The 18828-nt window shown below is 35.7% G+C and overlaps 2 protein-coding genes across 5 annotated transcripts in view; both read left to right on the top strand.

Moving 5' to 3' along the window:
* LOC127850138 (uncharacterized) overlaps nucleotides 1–18828 on the top strand; it is a 106874-nt gene that overhangs the window by 68854 nt on the left and 19192 nt on the right. The window lies entirely within an intron of this gene.
* LOC127850146 (zinc finger protein 679-like) overlaps nucleotides 1–18828 on the top strand; it is a 39903-nt gene that overhangs the window by 9582 nt on the left and 11493 nt on the right. The window contains exons 2-3 of one of the 4 annotated variants that reach the window (XR_008035076.1): nucleotides 8379–8737; nucleotides 8990–9606. The exons of 2 other annotated variants lie outside the window; for them this stretch is intronic. The gene's annotated coding sequence lies outside the window, so the exon portion shown is untranslated. Of the gene's footprint in view, nucleotides 1–8378; nucleotides 9607–18828 lie in introns of all 4 variants that reach the window. One more of the 4 variants, XR_008035075.1, reaches the window with a different exon arrangement.

Consider the following 18828-nt stretch of genomic DNA (forward strand, 5'->3'; position numbering starts at 1 on the left):
ACATATGTAAATGTCGTTGAAGAAGTGTTAATTTATTGCTAATACCAACATCACACGTAATAACAGGTTCGATTTTGGTCAGCGCGCAAGCGTTTGAGAGCGTTATTCATGTACCGAAAAACCCGTTATAATTAGCTGATGTTCTATATAAACGTATATTTTTTTGCATTCGCAGAATAACTAAATGACACAAACCCCTAATACAAGTGTCATATGGTGTCAAAAAGTCCATAAAAATAATCCGGAATATCGCGTTAATCTACATGCAGTATATAGGCAATGAAACCATTTTGGTGTAAGCTTGACTAGGTTTGCTACCCGCTGAGCCACATGATTAAGTGGGCGGAGGGATCATAGATAAGGCGTCGTGTCAATTGGATTGGGGAAATCAATAATCTCAGCCGACTACTGTGCTATGAAACTGTTTCCATGGCAACCTTGACTCCAGTTAAATGCACTGGCTTACCTTAACATAATTAGTGCAGTAGATAATGACCACTCTTTATTCATCAACAAACTAGTATGCTCAATATACCTTGAAGGGTCTACACTTCTGCTAAAATAAACTGTATTTTATTGTTTAATACAATAACCCACATTATCAAAGATTTGTGTTTTAAAACCGATTTATTGATTTTTTAATTGGAAATATAATTTCAAGGTGAGTCTAAAAATAGTTCATGTTTGTTTATAAACAAGGCTCTCAAGGGGTTGATAGTTTTTTGTATGTCTACAGTTGTTTACAGTGAAAAGTTGTGAATACTTTTAGTCACATTTTTAGTTCAATCTGAATGACACTTGCTGAGTGCCAATGTTTATATCATATTTTGATTTAGTTTACTCAATTAGTTTTAATAATATTATCTTCAAACATGGTGACAGTCTTTATGAGCATAATATTTTTATGCCCTCGAAGGAAGGCGTATAGTGATCGGACCGTCCGTCCATCCGTCCGCCTGTCTGTCCTTCAGTCACAAACTCACACTTTGCGTTAAGGTTTCGCATTTAGGTTTCAAAAAATGCTCATAACTTCTATATTGCTTCAGATAGCAACTTGATATTTGCCATGCATATGTATCTCATGGACATTTTTAGTGGTGAAAGGTCAAGGTCATCCTTCAAGGTCAAAGGTCAAATATATGGCTTCAAAGCAGCGCAGAAGGGGGCATTGTGTTTCTGACAAACACACCTCTTGTTTGCTCATGGTGAAATTTTGTGATCACCTTTTGTCAATTGTCTGTCTTCCGTTGTGCGTCATGAATATTTTCCTTCAACGCTTGTTAACAATGTAGCAGCCACATTTATTCTCGGATCTTCATGAAACTTTGTCAGAAGATTTGTCCCGATGATATCTTGGACGAGTTAAAAAATGGTTCAGATCTGTTTAAAAAAAAAAACATCGCCGCCATGGGCCATTTGTTGTTCATTCTTCATGAAATATGGTTAGAACATTTGTTTCATTGATATCTTGGGCTGCCAAGAACAGGTTATTTCTTTTAGCTCACCCGAGCACAACATGTTCGTGGTGAGCTTTTGTGATCGCCTTTTGTCCGATGTTCGTCGTCAACATTTTGCCTTCTGAACACTCTAGAGGCCACATTTATTGTCTGATCTTGGTCAGAACCTTTGTCCATTGATACCTCGACTGAGTTTGAAACTGGGTCATGCTGGGTCAAAAACTAGATTACTAGTTTAAAAAAAAGAAAAACCTTGTGAACTCTGTAGAAGTCACATTAATTTTGATGCCCAATCTTCATGTTACTTTGTGAAAATGTCTAAATGATATGTTGGTTGAGTTCAAAAATGTTTCCGGTCCGTTGAAAAACATGGTGGCTAGGGCGCGGAGCAGTATTCCTTATATGGCTATAGAGAAACCTTGTGAACACTCTAGAAGTCACAATTTTTGCCCAATCATCATGAATTGGTCAAAACATTGGTTTTATTGATATCTCGGATGAGTTCGAAAGTGGTTCACATCAGTGAAAAAACAAGAGTTAATGAAATGTGTTTGTCAACGAAAAAGACAACGTTTTAGGTACAAGAAACACATATTTTATTAAGAAATGTGCACAGTGAATTTGTGTCACGGAAACCAGTGTTTCTGTTTGCAAATTGGGAGTTCAGTCTACTCGCGAAGTAAAACAATTTAGAAGAGGATCTTTCCAACATGGAAATAGACAAACATGATTTGATTTATATGAGAGTGGATCTGTTTATAACTTTGGATCTGTGCATATTCTGCTTTATTATGCCCCCCTTCGAAGAAGAGGGGGTATATTGCTTTGCTCATGTCGGTCGGTCTGTAGGTCCGTCCACCAGGTTGTTTCCAGATGATAACTCAAGAACGCTGGGCCTAGGATCATGAAACTTCATAGGTACATTGATCATGAGTCGCAGATGACCCCTTTAGATTTTGAGGTCATTAGGTCAATGGTCAAGGTCACGGTGACCCGAAATAGTAAAATGGTTTCCGGATGATAACTCAAGAACGCTTAGGCCTAGGATCATGAAACTTGATAGGTAGATTGATCATGACTCGCAGATGACCCCTATTGATTTTCAGGTAACTAGGTCAAAGGTCAAGGTCACAGTGACCCAAAATAGTTAAATGGTTTCCGGATGATAACTCAAGAACGCTTAGGCCTAGGATCATAAAATTTGATAGGTAGATTGATCATGACTCGCAGATGACCCATATTGATTTTCAGGTCACTAGGTCAAAGGTCAAGGTCACGGTGACCCGAAATAGTAAAATGGTTTCCGGATGATAACTCAAGAACGCTTATGCCTAGAATCATGAAACTTCGTAGGTAGATTGATAATGGCTGGCATATGACCCCTATTGATTTTCAGGTCACTAGGTCAAAGGTCAAGTTCACGGTGACCCGAAATAGTAAAATGGTTTCCGGATGATAACTCAAGAACGCTTATGCCTAGGATCATGAAACTTCATAGGTACATTGATCATGACTCGTAGATGACCCCTATTGATTTTCAGGTCACAAGGTCAAAGGTCACGGTGACCCGAAATAGTAAAATGGTTTCCGGATGATAACTCAAGAACGCTTATGCCTAGGATCATGAAACTTGATAGGTAGATTGACCATGATTGGCAGTTGACCCTTATTGATTTTCAGGTCACTATATCAAAGGTCAAGGTCATGGTGACCTGAAATAGTAAAATGGTTTCCGGATGATAACTCAAGAACGCTAATGGCTACGATCATAAAACTTCATAGGTACATTGATCATGACTCGAAGATGACCCCTATTGATTTTGAGGTCACTAAGTCAAAGGTCATGGTCATGGTGACCTGAAATAGTAAAATAATTTCCGGATGATAACTCAAGAACGCTTATGCCTAGGATCATGAAACTTCATATGTACATTGATCATGACTCGCAGATGACCCCTATCCATTTTGGGGTCACTAGGTCAAAGGTCAAGTTCACGGTGACCCAAAATAGTAAAATGGTTTTCGGATGATAACTGAAGAACGCTTATTTCTAGGATTATAAAACTTGATAGGTAGATTGATCATGACTCGCAGATGACCCCTATTGATTTTCAGGTCACTAGGTCAAAGGTCAAGGTCACGGTGACCCGAAATAGTAAAATGGTTTCTGGATGATAACTCAAGAATGCTTATGGCTAGGATCATGAAACTTCATAGGTACATTGATCATGACTGGCAGATGACCCCCTATAGATTTTCAGGTCACTTGGTCAAAGGTCAAGGTCACAGTGACAAAAAACATATTCACACAAAGGCTGTCACTACAACGGAGAGCCCATATGGGGGGCATGCATGTTTTACAAACAGCCCTTGTTATGTTTGTAACGCTGTTCAGTTAATTGAAATAGCATTGAACTAAAGATGTGAAATGCAAGATATTGAAAGGTAAACAAATTTTATAAAAAATTATATTAATTTAACTCCGTTTAATACATCATTAACACAAGAAGAACACTCAATTGTGTTTGTTTATATTTAGTCCATTAACCTTGTTTGTATATAACATTTATAAAAAATTTGTATTGTTTTGTGTGTTTTCACCAAACGGTAAGTATTATTCTTTTATGTTAACATTCTCAAAATTCTTGTTATCCCCTGCAGTAGGCGGAGGGATATTGTTTTGGCGTTGTCCGTCCGGCTGTCTTTCCGGCCGGCCGGCACTTTTGTGTCCAGAGCCATATCTTGGAAGCGCTTTGGCGGATTTCAATGAAACTTGGTATGAGTATATATATATGAATATGAGGATGATGCACGCCTAATGGCATTGTACACCATCTGTTAATAACAGAGTTATGACCCTTTGTATCTTGGAAAAATGCTTTTTTGTGTCCGGAGCCATATCTTAGAAATGCTTTGGCGGATTTCATTGAAACTTGGTATGAGTATATATATGGATAAGAGGATGATGCACGCCAAATGGCATTGTACACCATTGGATAATAAAAGAGTTATGGCCCTTTGTATGTTGAAAAAATGCTTTTTTGAGTGTCAAATATAACACTTTTTGTCTCCATAAGCATATTGGCGGGGGATATCAATTCAACGAATTTGCTTGTTTTATTATAGGCCCTTTTTTATATAAAAAAAATTGAATGACATTTTATGATTTATAAACAGATTGCAAAAAAATATTTGTTCAAGATAAACTTAACAACAAATTGTTACATTGTAATTAAGTGAATTTAATATTCAGTAGCAAAAAAGTAAGGAGAATCCAACTTAAAAAAGATGTATCTATTAAAAGTATATTCTACTAATGCTGCGAACAATCCCCTTGTTTATAACATGACTGTCCGCTAAGTCTATTACTAGCAACATATCAGAGAATAGGTCAGATACCTAATTTCAATATATGGCAATCCTAGTATTTTTCAAAAACAAACATGACAGGTAACCAATGTCAGATGGAAAAGCAAAGGAAAGTTAGGTCAAGCTAATTGTTTGTCATGATATCTCTTTAAACCTTACGCCATATGCAAGTAGTGTTGCCATGATCGCAACATCTTGATGAATTATAATTCATTTTTTTGTCTCATAAACATTTACTTTATTTAACAAACAACCTCTACAAAGTTATCATTCCTACTGCCTTTCAGCACCTTATGAACCTGAAAAACTCGTAACTTTATGTTTCCTCAGGCAAATATCTTCTTTGTACAATATACATGTATACAATTTTTTCACCATGTTAACAATCCTGCTACACACACTAATGCCTCAAGAATGAAGTAAAGTTCATGTGATCTATGTCATTAAGGTATTTTGCATATGTCATGAACTATATAAGTAACAGAAACTTTCAAACCTACAAACACTTTTTGGAATTTTGGAAAAAGATTCATGATTGAATGAAGGAACTTTCATTAATCTTGTACATGTAGAACATGCGTAGATTTGATCTTCATCATCTAAAAAGATATGAAATAGAAAGAACGACAATATCTTTTGGAGAGATAAATGTACCTATGTTATAAGGAAAGGACCTGTGACACAATACCTGGACTTTTCAGTCTGTTTAGTTACAGTAGTAACGTTTTCCATATATAAAAAATGCTCACCCTTCCAACTTTAAGCGCCCAGTGGGACGAGGGATAGAAAGAGAAAGTCACATGTTTGAGTACATTTCAACCCATGCGCATTGCACGCCTTTTTCGCATAAAAAAAACAGTGGAGCGATACAGGGCACCATGGCCCTCTTGTTTACTAAGTAAACAAGAGGGCCATGGTGCCCTGTATCGCTCCACTGTTTTTTTATAATATATGGCTATATGTGGCTATAGTAAAACCTTGTTAACACTCTAGAGGCCACATTTATTGTCCAATCTTCATGAAATTATGTCAAAAGATTGGTCTCAATGATATCTTGGATGAGTTCGAAAATAATGTTTGCTTGAAAATCAAGGCTTCCAAGGAGCGAGGCATTTTCCTTATATGGCTTTAGTAAAATCTTGTTAACACTCTAGAGGTCACATTTACTGTCTGATCTTCATGAAACTTGGTCAGAAGATTCATCCCGATTATATCTTGGAAGAGTTCAAAAATGATGCTGGTTGGTTGAAAAACATGGCTGCCAGGGGGCGGGGCATTTTTCCTTATATGGCTATTGTAAAATATTGTTAACACTCTAGAGGTTTATTTTTTGATCTTCATGAAACTTGGTTAGAAGATTTGTCCCAAAAATATCTTGTTATCTCAGGTGAGTGACTTTGGGCCTTTCAGGCCCTCTTGTTATCTCCGGTGAGCGACTTTGGGCCTTTCAGGCCCTCTTGTTACATTATGTAATATTCAGAATTGTTTTTTTCCAGCTCAAAATAACAAGCCACTGAAGTTATATTTTAATTTTACTTTAATTATTTAGATAATAATTTATGTAAATAATTACCTTTTGCATCTTTGATTGGTTTTGTTTATTATACTATATGTTAAACTTTATATTTACATATATGCAATATTGAATTAAAACCTGTTCGATAAAAAATATATTCTCCCCAAGTCTAAGTGTTGTCTAAACACTCATGTCCTTGCTGTATACAGACTGGTAGATATAATGGAAACACTATTGCTAGACAAGAAAGATATTGTCTTTGTTGTTATGCAACGGATATTGAGGACAAATTTCTTTGTGTATGTAAGTGTTCAACATATGTTGATATAAGAAAGAAATACATAAACAAATATTACTATAACAATCAATCAGTTTTTAAGTAAAATTATGTACAATTGCTACAATCAACCAAGGTCTGAACTGATAAAACTTTGTGTATTTGTTAAAGAATAGTTGAGTATCAGATCGGATTTGTTAAATCGTTTAAGTTACGTAGTTTACCAATTGTTCATCCTCTGTAATTCAATATGCATTTGTTTTGTATGTATTGATACACCCCAGGTGAAACAGTTGCACGTACCTGTTCAATTGACTGCCTTTAAGTTGTACATTCTACTCTGGTGACATTATGTGACGATATAAAACAATTGACAAATGTACACAACTGAGTCTATATAATCTGAACATCACCAGAACTTTTATCTAGAAGTGAGCCATCCATTTGTATACTTTTTATGTTTCATTGTTTTTCTAAATAAGGCGCCATTTTGTCTCATTTTTTTATGACATTTGGTAAATGACGTCATGAAACATTCCATTTTCTTGGTCATTATTTTTGGTCAGTCACGTGACTGACCAGTTTTGGTCACTAGTGCCCAGAATTCGGGTCATTAATAACCAGAATCTTGGTCATTGCCCAGAATCTTGGTCATTGCCCAGAATCTTGGTCACTGACCAATTTTGGTCATCAGTATTAAACAATAAGTCAAAATAGTTGACAGTTGAGCTTAAGTAAAGATCTAGGATATACATATTTTTTGGTCGAGAGAGACATTCATTTTTCGAAGTAAATACCTTTTGGTTGTTATCACATAAGTTTTATAGTAATAATCCACTGATGTGAAGATGGTTTACATTAAGTAACACTGATTTTGAAAGCATTTTTAACACTTTTATTGTATTATTTACGTAAATACTGAATGAACGCAGAACTGACTGATTGTGCGTCACACGCCATTAACTTTGTAAATACTACCCTAGTATAATTACCGCGAAGCTGGCGGTTAGGAATAACTTTCATTGTGTTGCTATCTATATAACTGGTTGTTATTGCCATTATTTTCTTCGCACAAATGAATTATTGTTTGAACATTTATTTCGACTTGTGTCATATTTGAAAATGGATGGAACAAGCGTAACATTTTATTATCAGCTATTTGAAAGCTATAACATAGTATAAGCAATCAAGTATGTAAAGCGGTTTACCTCAAAGCAGAGGTACGTAATAATATTCATGTTTAGACAATTGTTTTTCTGTGAATATACATGCTGACTTAAATCAATACTAACCACATGTGATGTTGACGATGTACATTGTGCAAGTCAAATACAATATCTGTCTGTTCTTATTCAACCTCAGGCCTAGAAAAAACATAAAAACGTAAATAAATACACAGCACTGAATGTCAGGTGAATCTAAGTAATTGAACAATCTGCTTCTCATTATGTCTGGTTGGGTGTGAGGTCATCTCGCAACAATTGTGAACTACCATTCTATTTAATTCATACAGCAAATACAAATATTAAGAAGAAGAAAAAATAACCAAAACTTTTAGCTTGACCTGTCCTATATTTCAGTCTCAGAACAAAAACTAGATTATGTTGAGAATAATAAAGAATCAACACTCATTTTATGTAATAATATTTACACATGTCATATGCACATGACTAGTGGAGGCATTAATTTTTCTTAGAAAATGGTGAACATTTGCAAATTTTGTATCAGTAAGTTGTGAAAAGTTATATTATTGCTACAGGAGAGCAACTGCTGATCAGGCACGGAGATGAAATTGCCAGAGAACTTGGCCTCATCAGAGACAAGAACTTGTCGAGTAAAAACAATGGTCACTTGAAGAAGTGTGACTTGTGTGGATATGCATGTAAAACGATTGGTAACCTAAAGACACACATGAGGATGCATACATATGGGAGTTCATTCAAGTGTGAATTGTGTGGTTATGCATGTAACCAAAAACTTAAAATGAAGACACACATGAGGATACATACAGGAGAAAGACCTTACAAGTGTGAGGTGTGTGATCATGCTTTTAAAACGAGTGGTAACTTGAAGACACACATGAGGATACATACAGGAGAAAGACCGTACATGTGTGAGGTGTGTGATCATGCTTGTAAAACGAGTGGTCAATTGAAGATTCACATGAGGATACATACAGAAGAAAAACCGTACATGTGTGAGGTGTGTGATCATGCTTGTAAAACGAGTGGTCAATTGAAGATTCACATGAGGATACATACAGGAGAAAGACCTTACAAGTGTGAGGTGTGTGATCATGCTTGTAAAACGAGTGGTAACTTGAAGACACACATGAGGATACATACAGGAGAAAGACTGTACATGTGTGAGGTGTGTGATCATGCTTGTAAAACGAGTGGTGAATTGAAGATTCACATGAGGATACATACAGGAGAAAGACCAGATCCGGCACGGAGATGAAATTGCCAGCGAACTTCGCCTTATTAGAGACAAGAACTTGTTGTCGAGTAAAAACAATGGTCACTTGAAGAAGTGTGACTTGTGTGGATATGCATGTAAAACGAGTGATAACCTAAAGATACACATGGGGATGCATACATACGGAAGTTCATTCAAGTGTGAATTATGTGGTTATGCATGTAACAAAAAAATTAGCATGAAGACACACATGAGGATACATACAAGAGAAAGACCTTACAAGTGTGAGGTGTGTGATCATGCTTGTAAAACAAGTGGTCACTTGAAGAAACACATGAGAATACATACAAAAGAAAGACTGTACAAGTGTGAGGTGTGTGGTTATGCATGTTATGATAGTAGTAACTTGAAGAGACACATGAGGATACATACAGGAGAAAGACCGTACAAGTGTGAGGTTTGTGCTTATGCTTGTAACCAGAGTGGTTACTTAAAGATACACATGAGGATACATACAAAAGAAAGACCGTAAAGGTTTGACTTGTGTGGATATGCATGAAAACGAGTGTGTAAGTTAATTATAATGTTCAATCTGCAACATCCATGAACAGCACAATACACACAATTGGTAATAAAGTGATTCATAATAAGTGCTAATCTTCTGATTCTACGAAAATGAAGTCAACACTATTGATGCAGTTTTACGGCATTAGTGATTTACAGGATATGTCATCTGTCTGTTCAGTATATTGTACTCTCTTTTGTGTAATATTAGTAACTGGATTCATTTAGATTGCGAAACAGGTGAAGGGTGTTATTGTGTATTACGTTGGTCAAACTGATCCTTGGGTGACACTAATTTTAAAATGTTCAAATGATTTCAGTCTATTGCATGTGTAGATCACTAGGAATCTTTGAAACCACAAAGTCAGGATTTTCGTATAATAATTAGTGTGTAACATCGCCTTCTGGCCCTCAACTAAAATTTCCAAATCGTGCATCTGGGATAAAAAATACAATACACGTAACAGTAGCAGTGCCTCAGTTATTTCATCATTAATATAGACTTGCGCAATCTAGTCAGGGCCTGTCAACTTTTAAGTCAGGCAATGTTTCATGGTCTCATTAGCTGCTAATATGCAGACTGGTCTCTAGCTAATGCTGCTATAATGGCCATATAGCAAAAAACCCATTTTTCCTCCATGTGGCGTAATAAATTATCAACTAGAAGATGCGCGACAGAGGCCGACGCGAATCCCCACACCGCATAGATGTTATATAATAAGGCAATTTTGGGTTGGCAAGGCCTATGTTGGTGGTGCCCCGTGGTGGGTAATGTGGAGATGGATGGTCGAGATACATCCGTTGAAAAACATGGCGGCTATGGCGCACTTGGCAGTATTCCTAATATGGCTATAGAGAAACCTTGTTAACACTCTAGAAGCAACCATTTTTGCCCAATCATCATGAAACTTGGTCAAAACTTCGGTTTTATTGATATCTCGGACGAGTTCGAAAATGGTCCAGATTGGTGAAAAAACATGACCGCAAGGGGGCGGGGCAGTTTTCTATATATGTATATAGTGAAAACATGTGAACACTCTAGAAGTCCCAATGTTCATGAAATTTGGTCAGAACATGTGTTTTCAGGATATAACGGTTGACTTCGAAAATGGTTTGGATCAGTAAAAAAGCATGGCAGCTGGGGAGGGGGTCCATTTTCCTTATATTTATATAGTAAAAACATCTTGTGAACACTCTAGTTTAGCATGTCAAGGGAAGTAACTGCAAAATAGCTTTTGAAAAATAATGTTGCATTGACAGAGTTTTCTCCCTTTTTTAAAATATTTTTTTAAGCACAAGAAGATTAAGTGGAATTGATTATAAATGATAGTTTTACATTCTGGAAGATAGCAAACTTTTGAATATGTTTTGTATTGTTTGATGATTCTGTACAATATGGCATTCTTTTGTCAAACGATTAAAGTGAGACTCTACGATTTTTATATGTGTTACATTGTAAATTGCAATATATTGATAAATACATGTTACAATACAACAAAATAAGCAAGACATTGAAAACAAATTTCATAAAATGCAGCAATGACAAATTAGCGCCCTGAGCCGATGGTGACGAAAATATTTCTTACATCTTTTCCTACAATAACCTAAGAATTCGTCTTTCTATTAGGATCAGAGTTAGTGTTCGTGTGTCGTATGAATAGACATCGCTGCAGGAATTTAAAAAGAATAATTTAACTAAATTAAGATTCGCATTGTACATGCATGATATACATTCTGGCGAATTCGACTGTACAGACATTTTGATTTTAGAATTAAATATCTGGCTTATTTCTCATTTTTCGACACATGTTTTTCTTTACTTTTATTTTAAATTATATTGAAATGTATAACCTTGTTTACACTCTAGAGGTCACATTTATTTTCCGATCATCATGAAACTTGGTCTGAAGATTTGTCTTAATGATATTTTGGATGAGTTCGAAAATGGTTTTTGTTGCTTTAAAAACATAGCCACCAGGGGCGGAGCATTTTTTCTTTTATGGTTATATATGGCTTTAGTAAAACCTTGTTAACACTCGAGAGATCACATTTACTGTCTGATCTTGATGAAACTTGGTCAGAAGATTCATCCCGATACAGGGCTTGTTTTCCTTCTTTGGGACCGGCCGAAAATCGGCCCTTTCCCCTCGGATTTTTTTTCCCCTAGACAGGTAAATTATCCCTCAGACTTCATTTTTTTCCCCTTAAACAAATATTTATTTTTTTTAACTTCAAATACATAAGTTAACATCATCCAGTGTAGACAATATAACATATTGCATAATTAAATTATCTGTTGCCATGAATTTGTTTAAAAAACATCAAAATATGTTGAATTGATTATTTAAGACTTTCCTTATTTCCTCCAAAATCCGGCGTTTGGCGTGATTTTTCCCCCCCCCAAAATCCGGCATTTCGCACGATTTTTTTCCCCTCAAAAAAGGCCAGGCCCTTTCCCCAAAATCAGATAAAAATCCCTGCCGATAATATCTTGGAAGAGTTCAAAAATTATGCTGGTTGGTTGAAAAACATGGCTGCCAGGGGCGGGGCATTTTTCCTTATATGGCTATAGTAAAATCTTGCTATCACTTTGGAGGTTTATTATTTGATCTTCATGAAACTTGGTCAGAAGGTTTGTCACAATAATATCTTGTTATTTCAGGTCAGTGACTTTGGGCCTTTCAGGCCCTCTTGTTATCTCCGGTGAGCGACTTTCAGCCTTTTTCAGCCTCTTGTTATGTAATATTCATATTTGTTTTTTTCCAGCTCAAAATTACAAGCCACTGAAGTTATATTTTAATTTTAATTTTATTATTTAGATAATAATTTATGTAAATAATTACCTTTTGCATCTTTGATTGGTTTAGTTTATTATACTATATGTTATACTTTATATGTACATATATGCAATACTGAAATAAAACCTGTCAGATAAAAAATATATTCTTCCCAAGTCTGTCAGTGTTGTCTAAAAGACTCCAAGTCCTTGGTTTATACAGACTGGTAGATATAATGGAAACACTATTGCTAGACAAGAAAGCTATTGTCTTTGTTGTTATGCCACGGATATTGAGGACAAATTTCATTTTGTTTGTAATTGTTCAACTTATGTTGATATAAGAAAGAAATACATAAACAAATATTACTATAATAGTCAATCTGTTTTAGCTCACCTGAGCACAAATTTAAAGCTTACCATGAGCATGTTGTGCTCAGGTGAGCTAAAACAGATTGACTATTATCACATGGTGAGCTTTTGTGATCGCATTTTGTCTGTCGTCCGCTGTCAACATTTGCCTTGTTAACATTCTATAGGCCACATTTATTGTCCAATCTTCATGAAATTTGGTAAGATGATTGGTCTTAATGATATCTTGATTGAGTTCGAAAATGGTTACGTTTGCTTGAAAAACATGGCTGCCAAATGGCTGGGCATTTTTCCTTGTATGGCTATAAATGGCTATAGTAAAATCATGGTAACACTCTAGAGGCCACATTTATTGAATGATCATCATGAAACTTGGTCAGAGGATTCATCCCAATAATATCTTGGATGAGTTCGAAAATGATGCCTGTTGTTTGAAAAACATGGCCGTCAGGAGGTGGAGCATTTTTCCTTATATGGCTATAGTAAAACCTTGTTAACACTCTACAGGCCACATTTATTTTCCAATCTTCATGAAACTTGGTGAGATGAATTGTCCCATTGATATGTTGGATGATTCCAAAATGGTTTTGTTTGTTTTAAAAACATGGCCACCAAGGGGCTGGGCATTTTTATACCCCCATTTCCATTGGTAATGGATGCTATATAGGAGTCAGTTTGTCGGTCTGTCCCGAAATTTCATCCGATTTTCACAAAACTTGGTCACAAGTTGAACCTTGATGATGTTTAGGTCAGGTTTGAATATGCGTCATGCCGGGTCAAAACCTAGGTCACCGGGTCACTTAGTGTGTTTTAAACCGAAAGTTTGTCCGGACCATAACTATGTCATTTATCGTTAGATTTTAAAATAACATGGTACATTTGTTCACCATCATGGGCCGGTGTGTCGCGTGAAAAAAGTACGTCCATATCTCCAAGGTCAAGGTCACACTTGGTGTTCAAGGGTCAAATGCTTGTCCGGGCCATTACTTTATCATTTATTGTGAGATTTTAAAATTATTAGGAAAAGTTTTTCACCATCATGGGACGATGTGTAGCGCAAAAGAATTACGTCAATATCTCGAAGGTCAAGGTCACACTTTGAGTTCAAAGATTAAAAATGGCCATAAATGAGCTTGTCTGGGCAATAACTATGTCGTACATTGTGCGATTTTTTCAAAACATTTGGCACATTGGTTCACCATCATTGGACGGTGTGTCGCGCGAAAGAATTACGTCGATATCTCCAAGGTCAAGGTCACACTTTGAGTTCAAAGGTCAAAAATGGCCATAAATGAGCTTTTCCAGGCCATAACTATGTCATTCATTGTGAGATTTAAAAATCATTTAACATATTTGTTCACCATCATTTGACGGTGTGTCGCGCGAAAGAATTTCGTCGATAACTCCAAGGTTAAGGTCACTCTTTGAGTTCAAAGGTCAAAAATGGCCATAAATGAGCTTGTCCGGGCCATAACTATGTTGTTCATTGTGATATTTTAAAATCATTTGGCATATTGGCTCACAATTATTGGACGTTGTGTCGCGCGAAAGAATTACGTCGATATCTGCAACGTCAAGGTCACACTGTGAGTTCAAAGATCAAAAATGGCCGCAAATGATCTTGTCCGGGCCATAACTATGTCATTTATTGTGAGATTTTAAAAATACCTGGTACATTTGTTCACAATCATTGGACGATGTGTCATGCAAAATAATTATGTCGATAACTCCAAGGTCTAGGTCACACTTGGAGTTCAAAAGTAAAAAAATGGCCATAAATTTGGACGGCATGTCATGCGAAAGAATTCAAGAGTTCAATGGTCAAAATTGCCATAAATGATTTTATTATTTTTTTATTCAATATAATACATACAATGTATACATGTATATGATCATACAACATAGTGATTGCAGGCTGTCAAGCGGTCATACTTTTTCCTACTTTTTCCTACTATTTCCTACTTTTTCATCAGGATCCTACTTTTTCCTATTTTTTTACCAAATCTTCCTTCTATTCCTACTTTTTCATTTTCAATGGAGAATTATTTTTTTTAAGTTTATTTAGTAAACTTGCAGGATGAATGAATCTATGGCATGACTGTATCCCTGTTAATGTGCATTCATCTAGATGAGACCTGACAATCCATGCTGACTGTCTGCTAGCACCTCTTCAGGAGCATAAATATTTATTTCTTATGTAACTTTTAAAATTATTGACAAGTTTTTTTTTTAAGTAACAATAGTGCCTTGTTTACTTCCTTAGCATTTGTACACTGCAGACTTCACTACCTTACACAGTTCCCAGTGATGCAAGAGCAGAGGGAACCCATTGTTTATTCCAGTTTTATTTTGTTTCCATTGACAACAATTTGACCAAACCTTATGCATGTTTACATGATATTGCTGTTTGGAATGTAGAGATATAGAGATACATGTATTGTATGAGTGGTTATGTAATATGGAATTTATTACACAAGTTATTGGAAAAAAGATAAAACTGATGCTTTGCCGAGTTTTCATCATTTACAAATATAATGTAATAAATTCTGTATTACATGACAACGGATATGATGTTCTATTGATATCATAGGTACATCATGTTTAGTAATTAAAGATAAATGCACAGAGCCTAAATGCCCTGATACATTTTTATGTTCCCGGTAGGGTGGCATATTACAGTTGTACTGTCAGTCCGTTTGTCTGTCTGTCTGTGTGTGTGTGTCCGTCCGAAAACTTTTATATGGGCCATAACTTTTGCAATATTGAAGATAGCAACTTGATATTTGGCATGCATGTGTATCAAATGAAGCTGCACATTTTGAGTGGTGAAAGGTGAAGGTCATCCTTCAAGGTCAAAAGTTAAAAAATACAATCCAAGGGAAGTAATAAGCTTTAAAAGGGAGATAATTTCTAAACCTGCCAAATGATATATTGAAATTTTATTTCAAAGCTGCGCAATAGTGGGCATTGTGTTTCGGACAAACACAATTTTTGTCTAATAATGCCATAGCTAGTGAGGTAACTTCAAGGTGTTAAAGCGAAGTATTAAAATTATTAAACGGCATTATTACACTCCCGCAAAGTCATCAATAATGTAAAAGCCATTATTTGAAACTGGAATAAACAATGTTTCATTGCCCAATCAATGCTGTCATAAAAGATGTCAGGTGATAAGGTCCTATCTCCAGTTGCATAATCTGCTCTGCAATGACCAATCATTTTGAATGTAACTTAAGTCATTATAACTGCACCCTATTGTCAATTTAAAGGTTTCACAATGTAGCTGTAGCAGAGCATTTACACTGCTTTATATACTAGTATTAATCTTGTACAACAAGTTGGTGTATCACTAAATAAATTTGGTCTTCTGCTTAAGGATATAACATGCACAATATAATTACCATTTTTATATCGATGCACAGAAGACCTCTAACCACTTATTTGATGATACACCAAAATGAACAGCATCTAATTACATGTATACTTCTTTATCAGGGTAGCTTTGCTTGAAACTTAATTATCATAGATACACTATAAGTGCTAAAATTCCTAGTGGGAAAACAAAGTTTAACCCTTCATGGATGGAGAAGTTGGACAACAGTGGAAAAACACTGGGATCATGGTGCAAAAGAGATACCGGCAATGAGTTTGCAAGATATTGTACTGTCTGAATGAAGTCCATCTTGTAGTAATTCTGGTGCTAATCAACTTATAAGTCATGCAGATGGATAAAAACACAAGGAAAACATGAAATACATGCATGATAATTCACAAAAGCGTTTGTTTGGAAGTGCCCAAAAGCCAAGCAGCTCTCAGGGTTGTGGGGATAAATCTATCTGTATGCAAGTACATCCATCACACAAGGAACAGGTACAAAAGGCTGAAATCTTCTGGGCCCTTAAGGTAGCTTCAAGTGGGTATCCATACTGTTACAGAACATGTGATGGCACTCCTGCTCTGTTTCAAGCTATGTTTCCTGGACCTGTGTCTAAAAAATAAGTATTATGTATTCCTACTTTTGAGGGAAAAGTTCCTACTTTTTCCTACTTTTTTCCTACTTTTCTTGCAAAAGTAGTTCCTATTTTTTCCTACTTTTTGAAAAAAGGTCACTTGACAGCCTGTGATTGTACAAAGCAATAAAGTTCAGACATATTATACAAGATACGCTAATATATATATATATATTTTTTTTTAAGAGAGAAAAGAAAAGAACAACAGAGGAATAGTTATGAAAAATGATGAGTTGTATAAATGGCCATAAATGATAATGGCATTATTATTCTAAAAAATCGCCATAAATTTGATTCTCTTGTTTTGTGAAGACAGCATGCAAAATAGTCTGTGTTAATGCGGCCATGGGGGTATACGTCACGTCTGTGACAAAGCTTTAGTTCCTTTTATGGCTATAAATTGCTATAGTAAAATCTTGTATACACTCTAGAGACCACATTTATTTTCCGATCTTCATGAAACTTGGTCAGAAGTCTCATCCCAATAACATCTTGGACGAGTTCGAAAATGATGCCGGTTGGTTGAAAAACATGGCCGCCAGGGGGCGGGGCATTTTTCCTTATATGGCTATAGTAAAACCTTGTTAACACTCTATAGGCCATATTTATTTTCCGATCTTCATAAAAATTATTCAGAAGATTTGTCCGAATGATATCTTGGATAAGTTCGAAAATGGTTTCGGTTGCTTTAAAAACATAGCCACCAGGGGGCGGGGCATTTTCCTTAAATGGCTACATGTTTATATGGCTTTAGTAAAACCTTGTTAACACTCTAGACGTCACATTTATTGTCCAATCTTCATGAAATTTGGTCAGAAGATTGATCTCAATGATATCTTGATTGAGTGTGAAAATGGTTACGTTTACTTGAAAAACATGGCTGCCAAGGGGCGGGAAATTTTCATTATATGGCTTTATATGGCTATTGTATAATCTTATTAACACTCTAGAGGCCACATATATTGTAACATCTTCATAAAACTTGGTCATAAGATTCATCCCAATAATATCTTAGACGAGTTAAAAAATGATGCCAGTTGGTTGAAAAACATGTCCACCAGGGGGCGGAGCAATTTTCCATATATATGGCTCTAGTAAAACCTTGTTAACGCTCTAGAGGTCACATTTATTTTCCGATCTTCATGAAACTTGGTCAGAAGATTTGTACCGATGATATCTTGGATGAATTCGAAAATTGTTCCGGTTGGTGGAAAAACATGGCCGCCAAGGGGGGATGGCATTTTTCCTGATATAGCTATAGTAAAACCATGTTAACGCTCTAGAAGCCATACTTAATGTCCGATCATCATGAAACATTGTCAGAAGATTTGTCCCAATGATATCTTGTTCGAAAATGGTTCCAGTTGCTTGAAATACATGGCCACCAGGGGGCGGGGCATTTTTCCTTATATGGCTAAATGAATCTTCATTAAACTTTGTCAGAATATTTGTTTAAATGAAATCCTGGATGTGTATGAAAATGATTCTGGTCTGTTGAAAAACGTGGCTGCCAGTGTGTTCACTAGTCATGAAAGTTGGTAATGTACAATTGCTACAATCAACCAACAGGTCTGAACTGATAAAACTGTGTGTATTTGTTAAGGAATCATTGAGTATCAGATTGGATTTGTTAAATCGTTTACCAATTGTTCATCCTCTGTAATTCAATATGCATTTGTTTTGTACATGTATATATTCATGTGTTAGACAATAGTTTTGCTGTGAATATACGTGTTGACTTAAATCAATACTAACCACATGTGATGTTGACGATGTACATTGTGCAAGTCAAATACAATGTCTGTCTGTCTGTCCTAATGCAACCTCAGACCTAGAAAAACAATAAAAACGTAAATAAATACACAGCACTAATGTCAGGTGAATCCAAGTAATTGAACAATCTGCTTCTCATTATGTCTGGTTGGGTGTGAGGTCATGTCGCAACAATTGTGAACTACCATTCTATTTAATTCATACAGCAAATACAAATATTAAGAAGAAGAAAAAAAAACCAAAACTTTTAGCTTGACCTGTCCTATATTTCAGTCTCAGAACAAAAACTAGATTAT

Source organism: Dreissena polymorpha, chromosome 11 (assembly GCF_020536995.1).
Source record: "Dreissena polymorpha isolate Duluth1 chromosome 11, UMN_Dpol_1.0, whole genome shotgun sequence".
Lineage (NCBI taxonomy): Eukaryota > Metazoa > Mollusca > Bivalvia > Myida > Dreissenidae > Dreissena > Dreissena polymorpha.